General features: G+C 44.9%; 1 protein-coding gene across 12 annotated transcripts in view; it reads right to left on the reverse strand.

Annotated features, from left to right (window-relative positions):
• Positions 1-19,460, reverse strand: part of neo1a (neogenin 1a) — a 163,228-nt gene that overhangs the window by 118,149 nt on the left and 25,619 nt on the right. The gene's annotated exons all lie outside the window — the stretch shown is intronic.

The raw sequence follows: 19,460 nt of genomic DNA on the forward strand, positions 1-19,460 counted from the left end.
TCCATCTGTCCCCCTCACAATAAAAACACAGGAAGCAGAGAGCGTGAGCACTTGACACAGACTTCTCCTGTGGCAGATTTGATCAGAGCGCAGCTGAAATTCCCTCTTATCTGTCAGCCAAGGTGTGTAAACAGTCAGCCGCCAAGCATGACCGTCTTCTGCGCGAGTGTTTACAGTGTGTCACAGACCCATCAGCGGGTGGAAACCTCTTCCAGGGCCAATCTGGTTCAAGTCATCCACCCTCACCAGCAGCAGCAGCAGCAGCAGCAGTCCCCCCCGCTTCTGAAACCGTTTTACCGATAATACTTGGGTGAAGTTTCATCACTATTGGCTCGACTGAGACGTTGGAATCTGCTTTCAGGCCGACACATTATCAATCTCATCAGTGAGGCCTCCATCAAAGGGGCATAAAAAAAAAAAAAGATAAGAGGATTATGTGTTTAATATGCTACATGTATAGCTTACGTGGTATAGCGGCCATAAATTATTCACCCAAGAGGTATCTGACAGGGGCCCCCGCGATTCGCTGAAGCAACACTTCTCTGTCATGTTGACGCCGCCTTGACAGTTGACTCACGGATAAAAATCTGCACGCTGACATCTGTTGTGCAAACTTCGGCGAGAATAGACTTTGAAGTTATGATGGATTGTGTGCGTGTGTTCGGCTCCAGGTATTGACCCACACGGCGCTCGTGGACTACAGCACATCCCTCCCACAGCAACAAATCATTGAGAAACAATTTCTTTTACCCACAATCCTGATGTATAACGAGGTATGTTTCTGTAAGTGTGTGTGTGTCTGTATATCCACGCCTCAGCCAAACCAAGCTGCTCAGTAAATAAGCGGCTGAGTGGCAGCAACTGATGAGCAGTAATGATTTGTGTGCAGTACAGTCTTTCCCCATGAGGGTTTCATGCACACCCCACCCACCCACACACACACACCCCCAGACACACACACACACACACACACCTAAACACCACACCAAGGTATGAGCTGCGACCAGAGGGACACTCTGGCCCTGAACCCATCTAATCCCGACATAAGAATAAGGCCCCTGTGAATGTGTGTGTGTGTGTATTTTTTAATGGAGCATGCAGCATCACCCCCATGAATGTATAAATATACAAGTAGCCGCTGTCCCTAGTCGTCAGTGTGTGTGTGTGTGTGTGTGTGTGTGTGTGTGTGTGTGTGTGTGTGTGTGTGTGTGTGTGTGTGTGTGTGTGTGTGTGTGTGTGCATATGAGTAAGTATATGCGTGGCTGACAGGGGTTAAATTGAGAACACATCTGCTGGGACATGTTTGTTTTCGCTGATGCAGATTAGCCATTAGCAACGACGACTGGCACAAATAAAACTGTAAACCAGCCTTAAAGATATTCACTTCACTCCAGAGATGTTAAATTTAGGCTAAAGTTCATCCGCCGCTAAAGGACGCATGTGGCCGACACGGCAACTGCAAACAGAGAGAGTCAATTTACACCCGGGCTGCAGTCACTTCCAGCCTAATCTTCCCTGATCAAACAATTTGCCGTCGTCGCAGGCCGGGGAGAAGCGACGCTACAGTATGTGAGACTTTAAGCTCTAGGAAAACAAAAATACTATTAGTCACCACAAATAGTTTTCATATTTAATAGCCTCTCTCCACCGGAGTGCTTCTCACTGGGTTCCCTTGTCCGCTCCATCACGTCTGAGTGTTTGGTTAAATTATTAATGTTGCCCTTACAGGAGGCAGGTTGGCCAAGAGGCACGGTGTTAGTATGTAGTATGCAGAGGCCACTTCAGCCCTTGTTTACATGCTTGTGGGGATTGTGATTGAGTGTTCACCTGCTAATCGCCCGCAGTGATGTCAGTTGTGCCGACATGGTCGCTATGGATTTACTAGTGTACCCCGAGCATTTAATATACATACGTTTCCTGTATATAAACACAATACAGGCGTAAATCCACACACACAAGTGGATTCATGGAAATTCATGGCTGCGATTAAACCCGAGCGCTGGAAGTGCACATGCAGGGACCAGCTGTGGTGGCGCGATACGAGGAGCGCTCTGCCCATTGGAATTAGCTCAGAACAAGGAGCATAATTATCTTCACGGGCAGGTAACAGCGCCGTCCGCTGTGCCACCGGTTTTGGGGTTAGTCAGACAAGAGTAGACACAGAGAAGAAGGCAAACGTGGAGGGCAGTGGTTCAAGGGAGGAAATGAAGTGACGCCGAGGAGAAGTCAGCTGACGCGCCCCAGTGCACCTTCCTATTCCAGCCATCCATTACAATGGATCGTTAATGATTCTCTTCGTCCATCGATACTGAGCTCTCATGGGCCGAGGCTTATATTACTTGTTTCCAATCACTCGTCATTTCCCGTTGACGACAAATTTCCTACCTTTGTTTTAAAAGTATATCTTGCTGCAACTTTTTAACATTATTATTATTGAAGAAAGGCGTGAATATCTATTCAGCTTTTTGAACCCACCATGGATTTATTAAATAAAGACACTTGGATCCATCAACTTGTTTTTTTTCCTGCTGTCATTTTCACATCAAAAACATTTTGTAGTGTTTTGAATCCATTGGTTTGTGTAGCCAGTTACCACAATAAAATAAACAGGAGTCTTGTTTTACTCTTCATAATGTGAGTGCTTTACCTCCCACAGGGTTCAAAGATACCGTGCAGTAAAATTTAAATGATTCAGGAAAGAGGTTTCTAACAATCTGCTCGCCTTTTCAGTTTTCATGAAGGCAGATGCTTCACACATTACAGTGCAGAGCCATACATACTGTATGTCAACACAACTACACGTGTGCATGTACGTAACAACTGTTGATAGTTGTACAACACCTGAGGGCAGTTATAAGACACTTTACGGCACTAAAACCAGGTGAATGTTAGTGTTTGTGCATCGTCGACATGCTCAGAGAGACACTTTCTGAACACAGCGAGAAGAGACGACTGGGCAGAGGGCAAATTTAAAGACAGGCTATAGACTTATCTGCCATTTTTTCATTAGCAATTTATTCACGACGTTTGATTGGGTAGGCAAGACACACCCCCTGCCCACAGCCCTCGCCGGCCTGGTCTCCATGCTGCACACAAAGAAAGGAGAGAATGTCAGGGCAGTGGGAAAAAAGGGGATTTTAATGGCTTCGTTTGACTCCTGACAGGACTCTGGTTTGACTCCAACTCCGCCTTCGATGGGTGGTAGGGATCCAGGGGGCACCTTTGTTCAAGCGCTTAGGCTCCAGCACTTAAGAGAAAAGTGAAACTATGAGAGTAATTTGGCAACGCACTGTGTGTGTGTGTGTGTGTGTGTGTGTGTGTGTGTGTGAGTAGATGTGTGGATGTGTGTGTGTGTGTGTGTGTGTGTGTGTGTAAGTGTTGTAAGATGGGGAGGGTGGCGGCACGGGGACTACTTTTATCCACATCCATTTGGTTTCCTGTCATGAGCACCGACAGCACAAAGGGGTAATGGAAGACCCGCTCCGACGGGGGATTATGGTAATGGGCACCTAAGCAAAACGGTGCAAAGCTAACCGTCGCTGCCGTTACCCTGCACACAAACTCTATTACACCAACATGCAGAGAAAATAATGAAAACCTGTGATAGAAAAAAAAACCAAAAAGACAAACAGTGACAAACATCACCTGGAGGCATGGAGCGTTTCACTCTCTTTCGACTGCCTCGGAGCACGCCACGCTTTCTGTCATACGAACCTGTTTGTACACGCCTCTGGAACTGCGATAATTAGCTCTGACGCTCAATCTATTTTAGGGAGTCGCCAAAGCGCTGGCAACTGTGCGCCATCGCTGCTTAATACAGTACATGAAAGGCCTGAATGAATGATGAATCCATCCATTAGCGTGGGGCTTCTGGAGTGTTACAAGACGCCCGGGCTCTGTTTTCTCCCCTTTTCTCTCTCTCTGCGTTCGCGGGGAGGGAGGAGGAGCGGCCTTCGTGTTGAAAGGCATTGATGATAATTGGTCTTGGCTCTTTTGATGTGCAGACAACGCCATAATCCGTCCTAATCATATTAAGGGGACCCTGCTTGGCCAGCGAGGGCCATCCAAGCTATAGCCAAGATATAGGTAATACTCCTTTGGCTCCAGTCTGAACATGTTGTAAGAAGCAACAAGCTGTCCGTCTAATTGGCTGCAATTTATATAATCGCCTTCTTGGCCACTTTTACCGTCTACATTAGCCACAGGTGTGTGATGTTCATGTCTGACATCATCTCGGTGTTGAGTTTCTGTCATTTTATCTTCGTATTCGAGCAAACCAAAAAAAAAGCCAATTAAAGAAAAGGACATCAATCCCAAAAGGTGATGAAGAGAGTTCTCAGAAGTGTACAGCTTGTCCTGTCAGCAGGGGGACAAAGGCCCGAGACAGGAGGACGAGGCGGTGTGTGACCATGTGTCCACACCCTGGGGGCTCAGCCAATGGGCCGGCTGTGCTGGGAGGCCGATGTGGCATTTCCTGCCCACACCCTGGAGTTAGGCACCGGGCACACCATAGGATGTGTGGTGGGCATATGGCAGCAGCATTCTCCGCTGCGCATTCTCAGGATTTCCCCATTGATTTTCACAGCGGCAAATCTTTCAAATTAGCCGTCCTTCCATCTTTCAAAGAGAATATTATCGCAATTATGTTCCATGAGCTCAGAAGGGGGAGAGACGTCTCACTGGCTTGATACAAGTAATTATTAGACATGTAATTTATTCATTTGGACACCTTGAAGGGACTTGGACTTTAAAAAACGCTGCTTCATCAGCGGTTTGGAAAGTGACAAAGTACAACGTGTCAACAAGGAAATGCTCCTATTTCAAAATAGTCGTAAATTATGTAAAAAAGTGGGTATAGAGGCCGTGTGCGTGGCTGTGTGCGTGTTTTACGAGGAATACTAGAGGCTGAGGCACAGTGGTGTTAATTCCCCAGCAGCACTAGCACGTCACTAACAGTGAAGCATGCAAATCATGGCTAGACACAGACACACACTGAGGCACTGGTAGACGAAGCAGGGAAATGATTGCCCTCAACCACAGTCAGTGCATACGCTTCTCCATCCATACACTGTCAGAACAGCCATCAGGAGGAGCCAGGGATCGAACCACCGACCTTTTGGTTGGCGGAAGACAAACCTCTACCTCCTTAGCCACAACAACGTTATCGACTATTTGCGGCACATCTCTATTCGGCTGTCTTGTGTGTGTGTGTGTGTATATGCGGCACGTGTTTTCTTAATTTGCTTGTTTTTGTCTGTATTTGCATGTGGGTTTTGTTGAGCTGCAGTGCATTCAGCTCGTAGCGCCACTGTAACACAGACGCTCTCACTCTCACTCTGATCTCATGCAGGATAACACGTTAGCAGCAGTGTGCTATTACTGTTCAAGGGCTTGGTGTGTGTGATGGAGCACCTGGCTTCACACTCCAATCAGCATCACAACAGAGATGCTAAAAATAGCCATTTATCTAAAGAGATTTTTTTTTTAAAAGTGCAACCGTATTACCTGGAAATATTCCTTGTGGATTTAAAAAACAAAGTGATTCTCTACAACGATTTAACAGCAAAACAGCGATAGCAATATTAACGAGTGATAAACGGTTCATCGCATAATTTATGAAACACAAATACAACAAAATGTCTAGAACTTTAATTGAGAAATCAAAGCATAATAAATATATATGCGCATTATTTCTTAGTCATATTTGCAAACATAAACGCAGATACTGATGTGTCTGTGAAAGGCTAATCTTGGTTGTTATTACCGGCGGATTTATAAATCGGTCGAATTATACTTCTAGTCACAGTTTTATTTATTTACAGTATATATATGAGGTCGAGATGAGAATATACACGTGTTCTCAGTTTTCCTGCCTCTCTATTTGGAATCTTTGGCATTTTATTCACTGACCTGACGATCACCAAACTCCTGTCTGAGGTATCCAGCTTTTTAAACCAATGAGAGCCCCCTTTATTTTTTGTTAATGCATTTATTAGATTAAATTTATAATGATATCCAGTAATTGTTATATAATGATATTAATTATCAGATTTAAATTAATTTGCAGGCTGGATTTTAATTACGCAAGAATTAGCTGTTAATTGGCATGGGCATTGTCGGTCTCTTTTAAATCAACTACTGCCACCACTCTGTTGTGATCCCCAACGTAATCGTCCAATCACGCGCGGTCCTGTCTGCAAGCGAGTGTAAATGAGCGGCTGTGTGCATGTGTAGCTCGGAGGAGGCGGATCGGGGGGGGGAGTGGTGCGCCGGCATTGTTGTAGGAATCAAATATTGTTGCCATGGCGACCCTCTCTGGCAGCGGCAGCCTCTTTGCAGTAACCAGAGAGTAAAGACCCCCAGGGACCCCCTCACCTCCCTCCCCCTCGCCCCTCTCGCCTCCGGCATGTTTGCGGAGGGGTCACGGGGATCCAAACTGAGGGTGTCTGGCACCGGTGAGGGCGGCGTCCTCTTGAACGCACAAGTGACAAATAGAATGTCCGTGCCTTTCTAACTCCTCGTCGTTTCAATTCTCATCTACGGGCTTTCAAACATCAGCGTCCGACACAATGAGCCAAAACAAGAGCTGGAGCCTGTTGATAGACATTTGGGGAGAGAGAGAGAGAGGAAGGAGAGCAGGAGGGAGGAGGAGGAGCCACACTCGGCCCGATTCAGTGCAAACTAGCTGTGTGTGTGTGTGTGTGTGTGTGTGTGTGTGTGTGTGTGTGTGTGTGTGTGTGTGTGTGTGTGTGTGTGTAGCCACTCGCGCACGCATGCTCTCACACCAACCCCCTCCTCTGCGAAACACAGGTGGGTATTGTCTGCAGCGTGGGGCGCCCCTGGCAGCCGGCCAGCTCGGCTCAGTCACTGGGCCAGTCCCGCTCCAGTCGACTGGCTGCGCAGGTCCACAGACCAAGCGCTCACTTCATGGGCAGATTTTAACCGTTTCCTCTCCATCGAGGCTTGAAAAACCTACGATCAGCTCCGAATTGCAGAGGAATCCCACGTTGCTGCAGATGCACAATATCTTTCAACACGTGTGAAATGTAAACTCGCTCACACAGCTGAGGCTACACTCGTGAAAACAATCCTCCATCTCCATCCGCGGTTGCATTTTCACAATGCTGCCACAGTGACATTTCTACAACTGTCCACATAAAGCATTTCCTCTCGTCAGACTTTTTACCTTTATGGCCTCACTGCTCCCCGAGGAGTCCTGCCGGACCCTTTGATTTATCAGACTGCAGAAAGAACTCTGTATCCGAGCAAAGCATCTTCAGTGTCCTTTTGTTCCTTTGTGACGATGTCAGATCAGTTAAAAAAGAAGAGACCAAACGTCAACTAGGCACAATAAAAGGGACCGTGAGACTTAAAGAAGCGAGACTAAATAGGTCAATGATTAAGAGGATACACGCTTTGCGACCACGTGGAAACTGAATTTTAAAAAAAAGCAAGTTTAAACAGCTTAATCTGCTGCTTAAATAATCTAATAATTTAGATCATTTTTGTCAAGAAATAGATATTTGAAGCTTTGAAATACACTTAGAGGAGAAAGCTGCCTGTGAGAGGGTTGTGTTCGCTGAAGGAGACGATCTTTTGGCAAAGGTTGATGTTCTATTAGATCACATCGGTCTTTAAATGCTACAGGGAACTATATCAGGTTTTTAACCAATCTGCCCGGATTCATTTTAATTAAATGTAACATAACAAAGGTATGTGTACAGTCTGAGATCAAATTGGTCAGAACCTCGGAAACTAAGTGAATAAACTCAAACAATTCAGGGAAATATCCGGGTTTCCAAGGACCTTACCATTGATTTACTGTTGAACCCAAGGACCTGTGAGCTGTAGCTCAGGAGCCGCGGGGCTTTTGTACAGAGGAGTTATTGATGGAGACATTGATTAACTGTCAAATTTAAGCGTGAAAAGCGGTCGGACCATAATTTCTGATCAATCAACCGGGCTCAATGTCAGTCCATAAGGTGTAGTGGTATGTGGCCAACATGGCGACGACACAAACATGCAGTAAAATCCTGAGTGACAGCAAAAGAAACAACTTGAAGTTCATCACGTTACGCGGTGACAGCCTAAAGGTACAAGTTTGTTAAGCAGTGACGTCCAGAGTGGGAGTAGACAGCGAGATGGAAATGACTTTTTCGTCCCTTAACTCTTCCCAAAAAAAAAAGAGGAAGGAAAAAACCCTGGAGAGCTATTGCAGAGGTTTTTTCTTTTTTCTGAACTGGCTAATTACAGGCCTCTCGTCAGACAGATCTCTCTCCAAGCCCTATAAATTGGAGGGTGGTGGTTGGAAGAGAGACTGAGCCGCTCGTTCCCAGTCTCCAAGTCTCTTTCACTTTTCACCAACACGGTTTGAACGTTTCACTCGTGCAGTGACCAAAATCATCTTAGCTATCAGTATCATGGCAATATTCAAATGAGCGATAAACGTTCTGAACAAGTACTGACACACTCACTGAAATCAGTCATCACTCATCTATATTGTCTGTGCTGCATTAGGGTATATGACCCAGTGCACAACGTGTACAAACACTGACGCATCTAGTGGAGTCAGTGTTTCTCCTGCAGGGACAGTTTTACAACCAATGAAACTAAATATATGTTCAACTATGTATCATATTATCTTGTGTAATGCAGAATGACGAAGCAAACAGTAGCACAACAAGATGTTTTTCAAGGCAGCACGGACATCTTTAGTTTTATCTATTGAGAAGCCGTGAGCAGGTTAGAAAGACAAACTCATGCTCATGTGAAAGTTCCAACATCATGCACTGAAATGAATGTTGCGTGGCATTTCAAAGTGTTGCCCCCGGTCTCCCAGTGAGTTGCTTTCCGCGGACAGGGTGAACATCTTCGGTCAAGTTTCCCTGAACACTCTCGTAAGAAAGTACAGGCGGCCATATGATGCTGCTTCACCCGAGCACAGCGACAAACAACCGCGTTTGTCTCTTTTCACAACCTCCTCCACGGTCTACAAGGACGCAGTGGAGTATGTGGACAGTGACGGTTACTTCGTTTAAAATGGACACATCTCTTCAGTCCTCTAACACTACAGACGCAGATTGGCTTAAACCCACGTGTAAAACAAGATAAGATAATCCTTTATTTGTCCAACAACAAGGAAATTTGCACATGCGGGATTTACCATGAGTTTTATCAAAGCTGTGTCATCATACATGGTATTAACTATAATTAAAAATTAAAACGGTAGTATATCCTGTTGTAGGTTAAGGTGAAAGCTGTAACCGTTTCATTCCTGCATGCACTTAAGCACATGACGTCATATCCACCGCACTATAAACATTCGTCACCGGCAAAGAAAAGATGTAACACAGAAGATGTGACATAAACACGGAGGCTACTGCGACACACTCAAAAGGTTAGCGCTGGTTTCTCTGTCCACGGTCCCAGAGTGCAGGGCTCATTGTGGGAACTGTTGGTTTCCCTCTACAACATCACAAGGTCTAAAATTGAGTTGAATAAAATCTCAACTGAAAAGGTTCAGTTACTAGCTCGGCTAACAAAAGCCTCTAAAGAGCTTCCACCGAGTTCCCAATGTCAAACATTCACCCACACAGCTGCTTTAAAAAATCTATATTGATTAAAACACGTCACACGTTTAGTGGCTGATGACCGAATGTGTGCGAATCCACAAACACATCAGCGCCACGGACGAGGGGAAATAGGCACGATAGTAAATAAGCATAAAAACAGCAATAAAGATCTCATTTAGATTCTCTCAATGGAGCCAAACAAACACTCCTGATGCCGACTGACACGGCTCAGATCAAGACTAATGTCCGGACTCCTGCGCAGCATTTCACCCCTGGGACCCTGTGTGTTCTTCCATTCCCTCAAATAAAGCTGTAAAATGAATAACAAATAGCTGCATTACAATTTTATGTTCCCCGTGATTTATGATAACACAATAGAGTGGTACTGAAGTGGCTATAAATTTTCAATAATGCCAGACATCCCAGTGTGGTTTAACACTTTCCTCTATTACACATGTCCACTGACATCTTCTAAGCATAAACGTGACGGATGGAAAGGTCGACGTGAAAAGGCAGCTATTATGAGACAGGAGGATATAAATCTCAGGTAAGTTATTTTTAAATAGGAAGTGGAAAAGAATAGATCACTTAATATTTTTAATTGTGAGCAGAGAACAGATTAAAAGTGAGACAGTGAGATGATATCAGGACTTTTCGTCTGTTTATGCTTTGAGAAATACTGCGTTTGACGGTATTGCAATTTATATTTGATAAATACAAATGTTGTTTATTGGTGCATTTTATGTCTGTGATTGTTTTTTCTTCCAATAATCATAAAATACAAATGAACCCAATATTTTCTCCTCCGGGCAAAAACCTTAACAAATTCAGCAACACTTTCAAAATCAGATCCTCTGTCAAGATGTCAGAAGAAACTGTCTGATTGTTTATACTCTATGCAAAATTATGGAACATGTCTGCCGAGCTGGTGGGGGGCATTTTGGAGTGCATCGTGATCATGGTAGAAACAACATGTGCATCCCCTGACTGCACAGTCTGCCACTACAGTGGGTCCCAGAGCGCCAAGCTGCCAGCCGGTTTCCACGCATGCATGGTGATGGGTGACACTGGAAGCCAAAGGCCCTGTCGCACCATTACAGCCATTGTCTGGGAGATAAGACAAAGTTAACTTCTGAGCCCAGCCAAAGCAACGCAACACAACACAACACATGAATGTCAGCGTGTTTAAACTCTGGCAAATAAAAATGTGTTTATTTGCTTCACCTGTCACTCTAAAGAGTTTGGTGAAAAAGTAATAAAACATTGAAAAGAAAGACTTTCATATACGTCTTCTCGGTTTCCGAAGTATTTGAGAGTGATACTCTTCTAATTCAAAACCAACCCAGCCTCCTGAACTTGTATAGACACGGTTTCTTTTCACTCACCCCAGTGGTTAAAATCAGGCCGAGGTAGGTCTGTTACTGGTTTTACATGTACGGTGCCCATGCAAAGACGAGGTGCCAGCATTCAAACCCGGTGGGTAAAGATCAGTTCTAAACATTTTACATTTATGCTTGACATTTTGAGATTTCCGTGCCGTTTTGCCTTGTAGCCTCTTTCCTTCCGTCATCAATCACCCATTTCTTCATATTGGCAACGAGCACAGAAACGGCCTAACTCCTACTTAGAACAACCTGTTAGCCTGCAGCGGCCGTGTTACAAGTAAAGAAGCTGACAAGCGTTCTGCTTGCCCCGTACACCGACTGCCAAGGTTTTCATAGCTTTTCCTGCATCTTTCTAACCCCCAGCTATATTCTCAATACCACCAGGGAAAATGGGCCCAGCTTTCCCAGTCTAATGCTGTGAGGTGTGAAAAGCACCCAGCGCCACCTGGCCTCCCATTTTTTCCACCAATAGACTTGTGTGATATCCCATTTTGGCATGACACCTTTGACACACCGCGTTGCCTCCCGCCGTGAAATCTGCTTGTCTGCGGCTTTACCGGCTAAGAATGTCCCACCGTGCTAACACATGTGTCACATCCCCTCCCCCTACACTCACTCCCGGTGGCTAGGGATCTCCCAATTCCCTGCGCATGATCATTTGCATCTCATTACCCAGTGTAAAACAGTGTGTGGTATGCATGTCTACTTTCTGTGACCAAAAGGGCCGTGTCTAAAGGCAAATTGCACATAGTGGTGTGTGTACAGGTTTCTCCACCAGTGTCAATGAGGGCTAAGACACCTGCTGCGCCATTGATTACAATGTCCAACAGCATCTCGGTGGGGTGTAATCAGGATGTCGGAGGATGGGTGCGCTGTTGGTCTTTCCTCGCTTTAGCTGAGACCCCATCTCCGTTTCAAAATATTTCTTTTACCTGGGTGTGTTCCCTATCTCTCCACAGCTTGAATGCTCTCTTTGAAAACTGTCTGTCTGGCGGAAAGGCGGCATTATGCATTCAAAAACAGTCACACAGGCATTCAGACACAAATCTATGTGTGTTGAATTCAGAACACAGCCAGACACAGACCTAACCATGCACCCCCTACACAGTAATGACTGGAAACGATGGGGCCCCAGAAACTAAGAACCATATGTTGTGAGCTTTACATCCTTGACCTTAGTTTCAACAAGGTCACCTTACCTGTCATTCACACGGACGGCCTCCTGCAATTCCCTCTCCTCAACCCATGTTCAATCGAGAAAATGGTGCTGGATCTTGTCCAGAGAGTCAGTGAGTCAAGGATACCAGAGGAGCAGAGTAGACCATTGCTGTCTGTGTAAAAATGCCATGTGTGTAATATCCAGTTTGAGCAAAGTGAGTTGGGTAAAGCATGGCAGGCATTACGCCTTGCGGATGTCACAAGGGAGCCATCCTGGCATCGGCATGCTGCATGCCAGTTACACACCAGACAATGAGAACAGGCAGAATGGCGTGTGGGGGAGATAATCCGCCCTACGCACAAATAACGCTGCCCCTGTGGCTTCCGGGGCCTTCCTTTTGTTGACAGGGGCCACAATGCCACTCAATATTCGACCTGACAAGCACAGCAAATCACCGCAACGGAGCCGAGTGTCAAGAGGAAGTGGGTTTGTTTGCCTATTGAGCTGAAGCAAGCGAGATGGGAGGCAGAGAGAGAAAAGGAATGAGGAGAGGAACCGATGGAGAAATGCAGTGAAATAGAATGGCGTCGTACATACTGAGAGTAACACATACAAGCAGAATAAATCCAGTGCCTGACAAACAAACAAAGAACAAAGACGATTAGGGAGGGGTGTTCTGTAACGCAAATGGTAGTTTGAAATCCAGAGGATTGAGGGGGTAATAAAATCTTTATGGTGAGGTGGCGATGATCTGAAGAGGAGCCGTGATGTGGCGGCAGCTCCTGGAGAGCCCTGCCAATACCCGGGGAGAAGCCTCAGACACTGTTTGTACAAGCTGTCTGTGCACGAGTGGGCGTATGTGTGCTTAAGAACAGGGACCACGGATTTCTTTGTCACCGCTCGGTTGGGAGCTCTACGTTTCATTTCCTGTGATGTGAAAATCACAATTTCTTCAAATACTCTTTCCACCCTCACCTGAAAGGCGGAGGAGAGCAAGGGAGAAACTGCAGAATGGAGGAGTCTCCTCAGCGCAGCAGTTCGCACTCTCTTTTTGGAGAAGTTTTCTTTGTCTCCACCGGAATCATACAGCTGTCAGTTCAAGTCCCCGTGGGGGGAGAGGGGGCTGCGAAGCCCAACGGATACCTTCTCCGCTCTCAGCGAGGAGGCTAATCACTTTACAAGAATGTCAAGACACCCAAATGCCCCCCGATTGAGCAGTAATAATCACGGCTATAATCCTTTTCTGCTTACAATCATTTTGATGGTGCCATGGCATCGAGAGCAGAAGAAAAATCAATAAGAGCAGAGCGACGTAATCACACATGAGCCGCTGCATGAGCTGGATTCTGGAGGATGCTGCTGCTGTCGCTGCTGCTCTTAACTGTCGGACAGTTATGGCGCCCCCTTACACAGTCAATTAACCAGATTCATTAGCCAGCCGATAGGTCTGCTTCATAATCAATCAAGCCCTCATCTGCCCTGTTTCAAAGCCAAATAAAAGCAGCATGAAGAAAAAGCTGACACTAATCACACATAAATAAATGGCAGGCATTAGGTGGACATTTCATGGTCTGTGTCAAACCATTCATTTTCTCATTTTCCGGGCCGTTATCGTTTGCCTCTTTTTTACTCTGTCTGTCAGCCCACTCAAATGGGAGAAGCTGTAGCAGCCAGTGTCTGGTAAAAAGTAATTAATTAGGGACCAGATTGGTTTTATTTTGTCACACGACGGTTTTACAAATAAGAAAACAGGCATCACACCTGACAAGGTCCGAGGTAAAGCCCGGATGTCACAGTGGATCTATTTTCCATGATATCTGTGATTTGTCCATCATTCCAAACTAAAGAATATTGCAACTCTTAACTGCTGTGTATGAAAAAATAACTGCTGGACGTTTATCTACATTCAGTTTCAAGTGTGGTTTTGCGTAAACCAGGACATTGGACAGTTATTAATTCATTTAAATTCCATATTGTGTTTATGAGGAAACAACCTCAGTAATAACACTATTCATCATTTCAAGGTAAAAGGACACTCACTCTCTCTCTCTCTCTCTCTCTCTCTCTCTCTCTCTCATACTACCACCCTATAGCCTTCACTTCTTCCTCTGTGAGCATTTTTAAACTTGGCAGCTATGACGGCTATGATGGAGCCTCTCCAGGCAGTAATGTGATGGTGGGAGACACTTCCAATTTGATAAGCATTTATCACCCCTGGTATCCTCAGCTCCTCCTCCACACATTCACTGGATTCAGTGAATGTGATAGTACAAATAATCTTTAATATATATTAAAAGCATTTTCAAATAGCATCAGTACATGGGCTGTTTCTAAAAATAAAAAAAATGTCTAACTTAAGAGTCAGTAGACCTGTGAAGGTTCCAGGTTAATGTGCTAATGCAATAACACCCGGATTTGTAGCGTAACATTACAGTAACTCCGATTGTGCATCAGTGCAATCTGTTTAGGACATATTACCTTGTCAAGGCTTAGGACAATCCCTTTTGAGGATTAAGTCAAGGCCTGTGGAATAGCATTAATCTGGCCTACAGGAGCTGAGCGCCACACTGCAGAAGGACAGAGTGGGGTCACAGAGAAACAGCAGCAGATGATATTAAGAGCGGGACGGACCCATGCCATTTCTCTGAACTCCATTCCACACTGGCCTGCGGGGCTGAGGCAGACTGCTGGGGATATGCTGCCACCGGGATGAGAAAAGCCGCACTGATAGCCAACCCATATGGTCAGTCTTTGTGCACAACGGGCAGACACGCAAGCCCATTCTAAGCAAGTCAACTGAGCCATCACGCTCGGGTTCTTGTTTCCCTTTGAATAGTAACAGGGTCACCCTGATAGCCCCACACCACCAGCTTCCTATATTTAACCTGCTGCTAGTCGGTGGCCAATAACATATTAATATAACTCTGTTGAAAGCTGATTTGCTTAGGTGTTAAACTGATCCTCTGAGGGGCTGTTCAACTTTATGTGACATCAAGGTGACTTACTGGAGTCTAGTTTAACCCATAATCAACGGGATTCCCTACTCATTCTTAAACATCAGAAGATAAGCTGAAAGACTTCTTTAAAGGGCATATTTAACTATGTTAGAGGCTCTTCTACTTGGTTTTGGCAGCGATTGCACCGACTGGTTTGGAAATGTGATCTTGGATAAAGGATGAGAGGAAACCGAGGCAGAGATGCTAAGAACTAAGAGATTGAATGTTTCCAGAACATTTTCAGACGGAAGCCTTTAACAAACTTGCTTTGGTTGGAGATCAAAAGGTATTGGCTCAAGAAAGCTACTAAAGCTGAGGATATGTTATATGACATCTGTGTGCAATTTGCCTTTTTATCAACCCTTGAGGGTTGGTGAGGATAAGCGCTTTAAAAAATGTAATATGGAGAACCCACACACAGCTGCTGTTCGAGAGGTAATTAGGTGTGAAGCTATATGGTCTAAGGTAAGGGTGGGGAACCTGCAACCTGTGGGCCGTATAGACAATTTGATCCCTGTAAGAAATACAAAGAAAAATCTCTTGAAGGCAAAATATGTTTTACTGTGATTTAAGGTCGTAGAGAAGGAAACACATATGTAGCTGTTATGTGTCATTTCTGACAAGCATCATACTAAGTAACAGAGGTAGAATGTCGTGCTTTCCAAGAGAAATGGACAAATGATTGTTTTGGAATATAGAAATTATTGTTTTGGAAGTAAAAGACAATCCAATGTGCCTGGTTGCAGGGAGGGGCTCACAATTATGAAAAAGGACAGTTACAGCTGGAAAAAGTTAAAGGGGACAAGTAACAGTGAAGCAGGCGAGCTACGACCTGAGAAGATGTAACTTCTTTGAAAAGGAGATTTCTTTTCACCAATTAAACCAGGAAAAGCAGCTACGAGTAGCGTCATCATCATCGTCATCACTACCATCTGACATCAGATGACACCTTGCCAAAGAGAGGCAGTTCTAGATAACGTATTGGGCTGCTAGCATGATATATAAATTTTATAATATGGCCCCTTGAAGGATGTTGTAAAAATTGTAATGCTCCTTGATAAGAAAAAGGTTTCCACCCTCTGGTCTAAGGCCTTTCACAGTCACTGCAGATGCAACAAAAGTGCAGCGCCGACACAGCAGTGGCACAAGAGGCGGTTTCCATCCACATGCCAAGATGATCTCTCCTCTTACACACAGGCTGCTCAACAACAGTAACGTACACCATTATTATAGCTGTAAATATCAACCTACATTCTGCTCGCAATAGCAACATCACGCCCATTATCCTCCTCTTCTTTGACAGAGACAATGGTGCACAGGAGGGGAGCAAGGATCGAGCATCCTCTTTTTCTGGCAAGCCCTTTGCAAGGGACTGTTTGGAGCATGATGATGAATAAATCATTGCAATATGGCTTTGGTGGAAGGGGCAATTAGACGGTGCAGCTTGAGGCTAATCAAATCCAGGACTCTCTCTGCTTCCTTGGCATCCATTAGAATGGGTGGAGGGCGGAGAGTGAAGATGAGACACTAAACATTAGTGGCCTCGACCTTCCTGCAGCCACAGTGCTCATTGGTTCTTCCTACTGCCACATTTGTTTACAACAGCTCCGTGGTGTGAGTGGGCCGGCAGTGAGTGAATGCGTGTGTGTGTGTGTGTGTGTTACTGGAGTACCACTCATTCAAGCTTCAGACAAACAACAGAACACTATTGTTAGCACAAAGAGCCGGGCCAGAGAGTAGTGAGGATCTTGAGCAAACTAAATCTGAGATTGCAGGCTTGTGTACAGAAATCACAATGAATGGTTACTTTACATGGGAACAGGCTTTTCTCAGTGGATAAAGTTCTGCAGCTGCCAGGATGGTTCAATCGTAGATGGTTCAATCTTTAATAAAGAGAGACCGAAGTTTCTTGTGACACAGCATCAGAAGGAACGTTGAGCAACAAAGTAATTATAGCAAGAACGGGCATTTATTGAGAAGCTAATGAAAAATGCAAAGCTTCTAGGTGATATTATACGACTAAGTAAGCAATGGGCTTTGTTTAAAGTAAGAGAAGTTAATTTATTAAGCAATGGGCTTTGTTTAAAGTAATAGAAGTTAATTTATTTGATTTACCAACAACCCCCTGTGTGGAGCCAGGAAAGTAAGCAAATATGTGCACAAATGGTTAAGAGCCTCCTGACCGAGCTGTGTTAAAAATAACGTCAAGGACAAATCCTGCTATAGGTACAAACAGAAAGTCCCCATAGGATACAGGCAGGCATGAAGACGCACCCACGTCACACAGCTCGACAGAAAACACAGTTTCAGTGACAACCTCCCTTCTCCGTCTGTCACGCATCTTCCTTTACACTAACCCACATTCACCGTGAGTAAGAAATATCGTACCGAAATGAAAAGTGCCTGTCAGTGTTTGCCAACTTACACCAGAAATTGTCTGATGCCGACCGGTATTAGTTTCCCACTGTTGAGTCACATCTTCCTCAAAAGCTCACGAACATAGAGTCTCCTCCACTATCCTCTTTCCGTCTCTGGGTAAAACCAGCGGGCAGGGCTCTCACGGCAGCTCAGTAAGGCGAGGGGAGGCAACTGGCGTTAATAATCGCAAGCATCATCAATAAATCAGGAAGCGAGTACTTTAAGAGGCCAGGTGATGGTCCGTGCACAATCCCCACCACCAACTTAATTCAGCATGCTGTGAATGATGCAGAGAGATGGGGGGGGAGTAGCAGCGAGTCTTTGGGGCTGAGGAGTATTGGGGGTGGTGCAATGTTTGGTTATCAATGTCCAAAACAGAAAAGACACAGTGTACAAGACAAGAAGACACAAGTTCAACAGATGACGTTTTGGTTTGCGAGACCACTATTCAGTGAGAGCAGATCGATGGAGAGAAACTGATGGAGTCTACTCCCTCTACTAATCCATTTCAGTTATTTATATGAAGTCAGCTGCGTGTTACTATACAGTAAATTCTGACCCTGTGAGTCTGTGTGTATTATCTCCATCACACAGCCCACCACCACCACCACAAGCCCCTCCACCCTAACACACACACACACACACACACACACACACACATGAACTCCCAAGCAGGGGAGTATGCTTGCCCTGCACCAAGGGAATGAATTATTTATCGTAGGCCCTTTGCAGCATGTCAGCGGCTCCGCGGGATGAAATGATATTTATGGATCCCCCTGGGCAAGAGTGGGGAGGACAGAGGGAGAGGCAGAATTAAGGGTGGGGACGGGGGAAGGAGGGGTGAAGCGACTAAAACACACATATGTATGTTTACATATATACATGTCTGTGTGTGCACATATAGAGAGAGTGGATGGTGGCTGGTTGTGAAGGAGACTGGCTGAGGTGGAGGGAGATAAGAGAAAAAGAAGATGTATACAACAGACAACAGTCAGGCACAGAGGCAAAACCGTCATATCAGGACACCAGGAAAGAGGACGTACGGACGAGAGCACAGGCTGGCACTCTGGGATACTACACACTTTTAATCCATATGAATTAGACACTGGATTGGAGGATGCTGTTTAGTGTCAACTGTGTCAGGTAACACGATTTACCTGTGACATAGAACTATAGGGAACTTTCAACTCCATATTTATCTCAATTATTGGTTTCATTCATCTTATTCTCTTCACATATTGGTAAATGTAGTATTTAGTTATGTAGTGCGACAGTACAAACCTTAGTGAAATGCACCAGTAAGACAGCCCAGCATTGTACCATTTCCAGTACGATGCTGGTCTGTAATTATATCATGCTTTTCTAGTCTTAAGTAACACTGAAAGTATTTTATTATTGCCATTCGCACATTCACACACACATTCATACAGTGCATCTATGTGCAGCACTTTTTTCTATAATCACACAGCATTGAAAGCTGTGAACTGCAGTTGGGCCGATGGATGGAATCATCCAACACTGATGCCTGACAGTCATCATGATGCTGGGTTCAACATCGGGCTTTCCAAAAATATAAAGACTGTGAGCTTAATTTATTGAAATGATGTAAATGAAATGGTTTGGAGGATCGCCATCATCGCCAGTGCATGAAGTGAAATGCTAAGACGTCTCACAGTTCATCCGCGGTTCTTCTCTCACAAACGATCTTTGACAAGAGAGCCCTGTGCACAGCATGCAAACTGACAGACAAGTTTAATTTAGGCCTGTTATCAAGTTGATTAGTTACAGCTGATCTGATGAACCAACACCAGCATGTTGGTTATTTTAAGCAGCGACAGCGATGTTCAGCACCAGGTAGAAATGAGAAGCTGCAGCTGCATGTTTTACAAACTGTGTTACAAATGCTAATAATTTTTTGCTACTATTATTA

Source organism: Hippoglossus stenolepis, chromosome 1 (assembly GCF_022539355.2).
Source record: "Hippoglossus stenolepis isolate QCI-W04-F060 chromosome 1, HSTE1.2, whole genome shotgun sequence".
In the NCBI taxonomy this organism is placed as follows: domain Eukaryota; kingdom Metazoa; phylum Chordata; class Actinopteri; order Pleuronectiformes; family Pleuronectidae; genus Hippoglossus; species Hippoglossus stenolepis.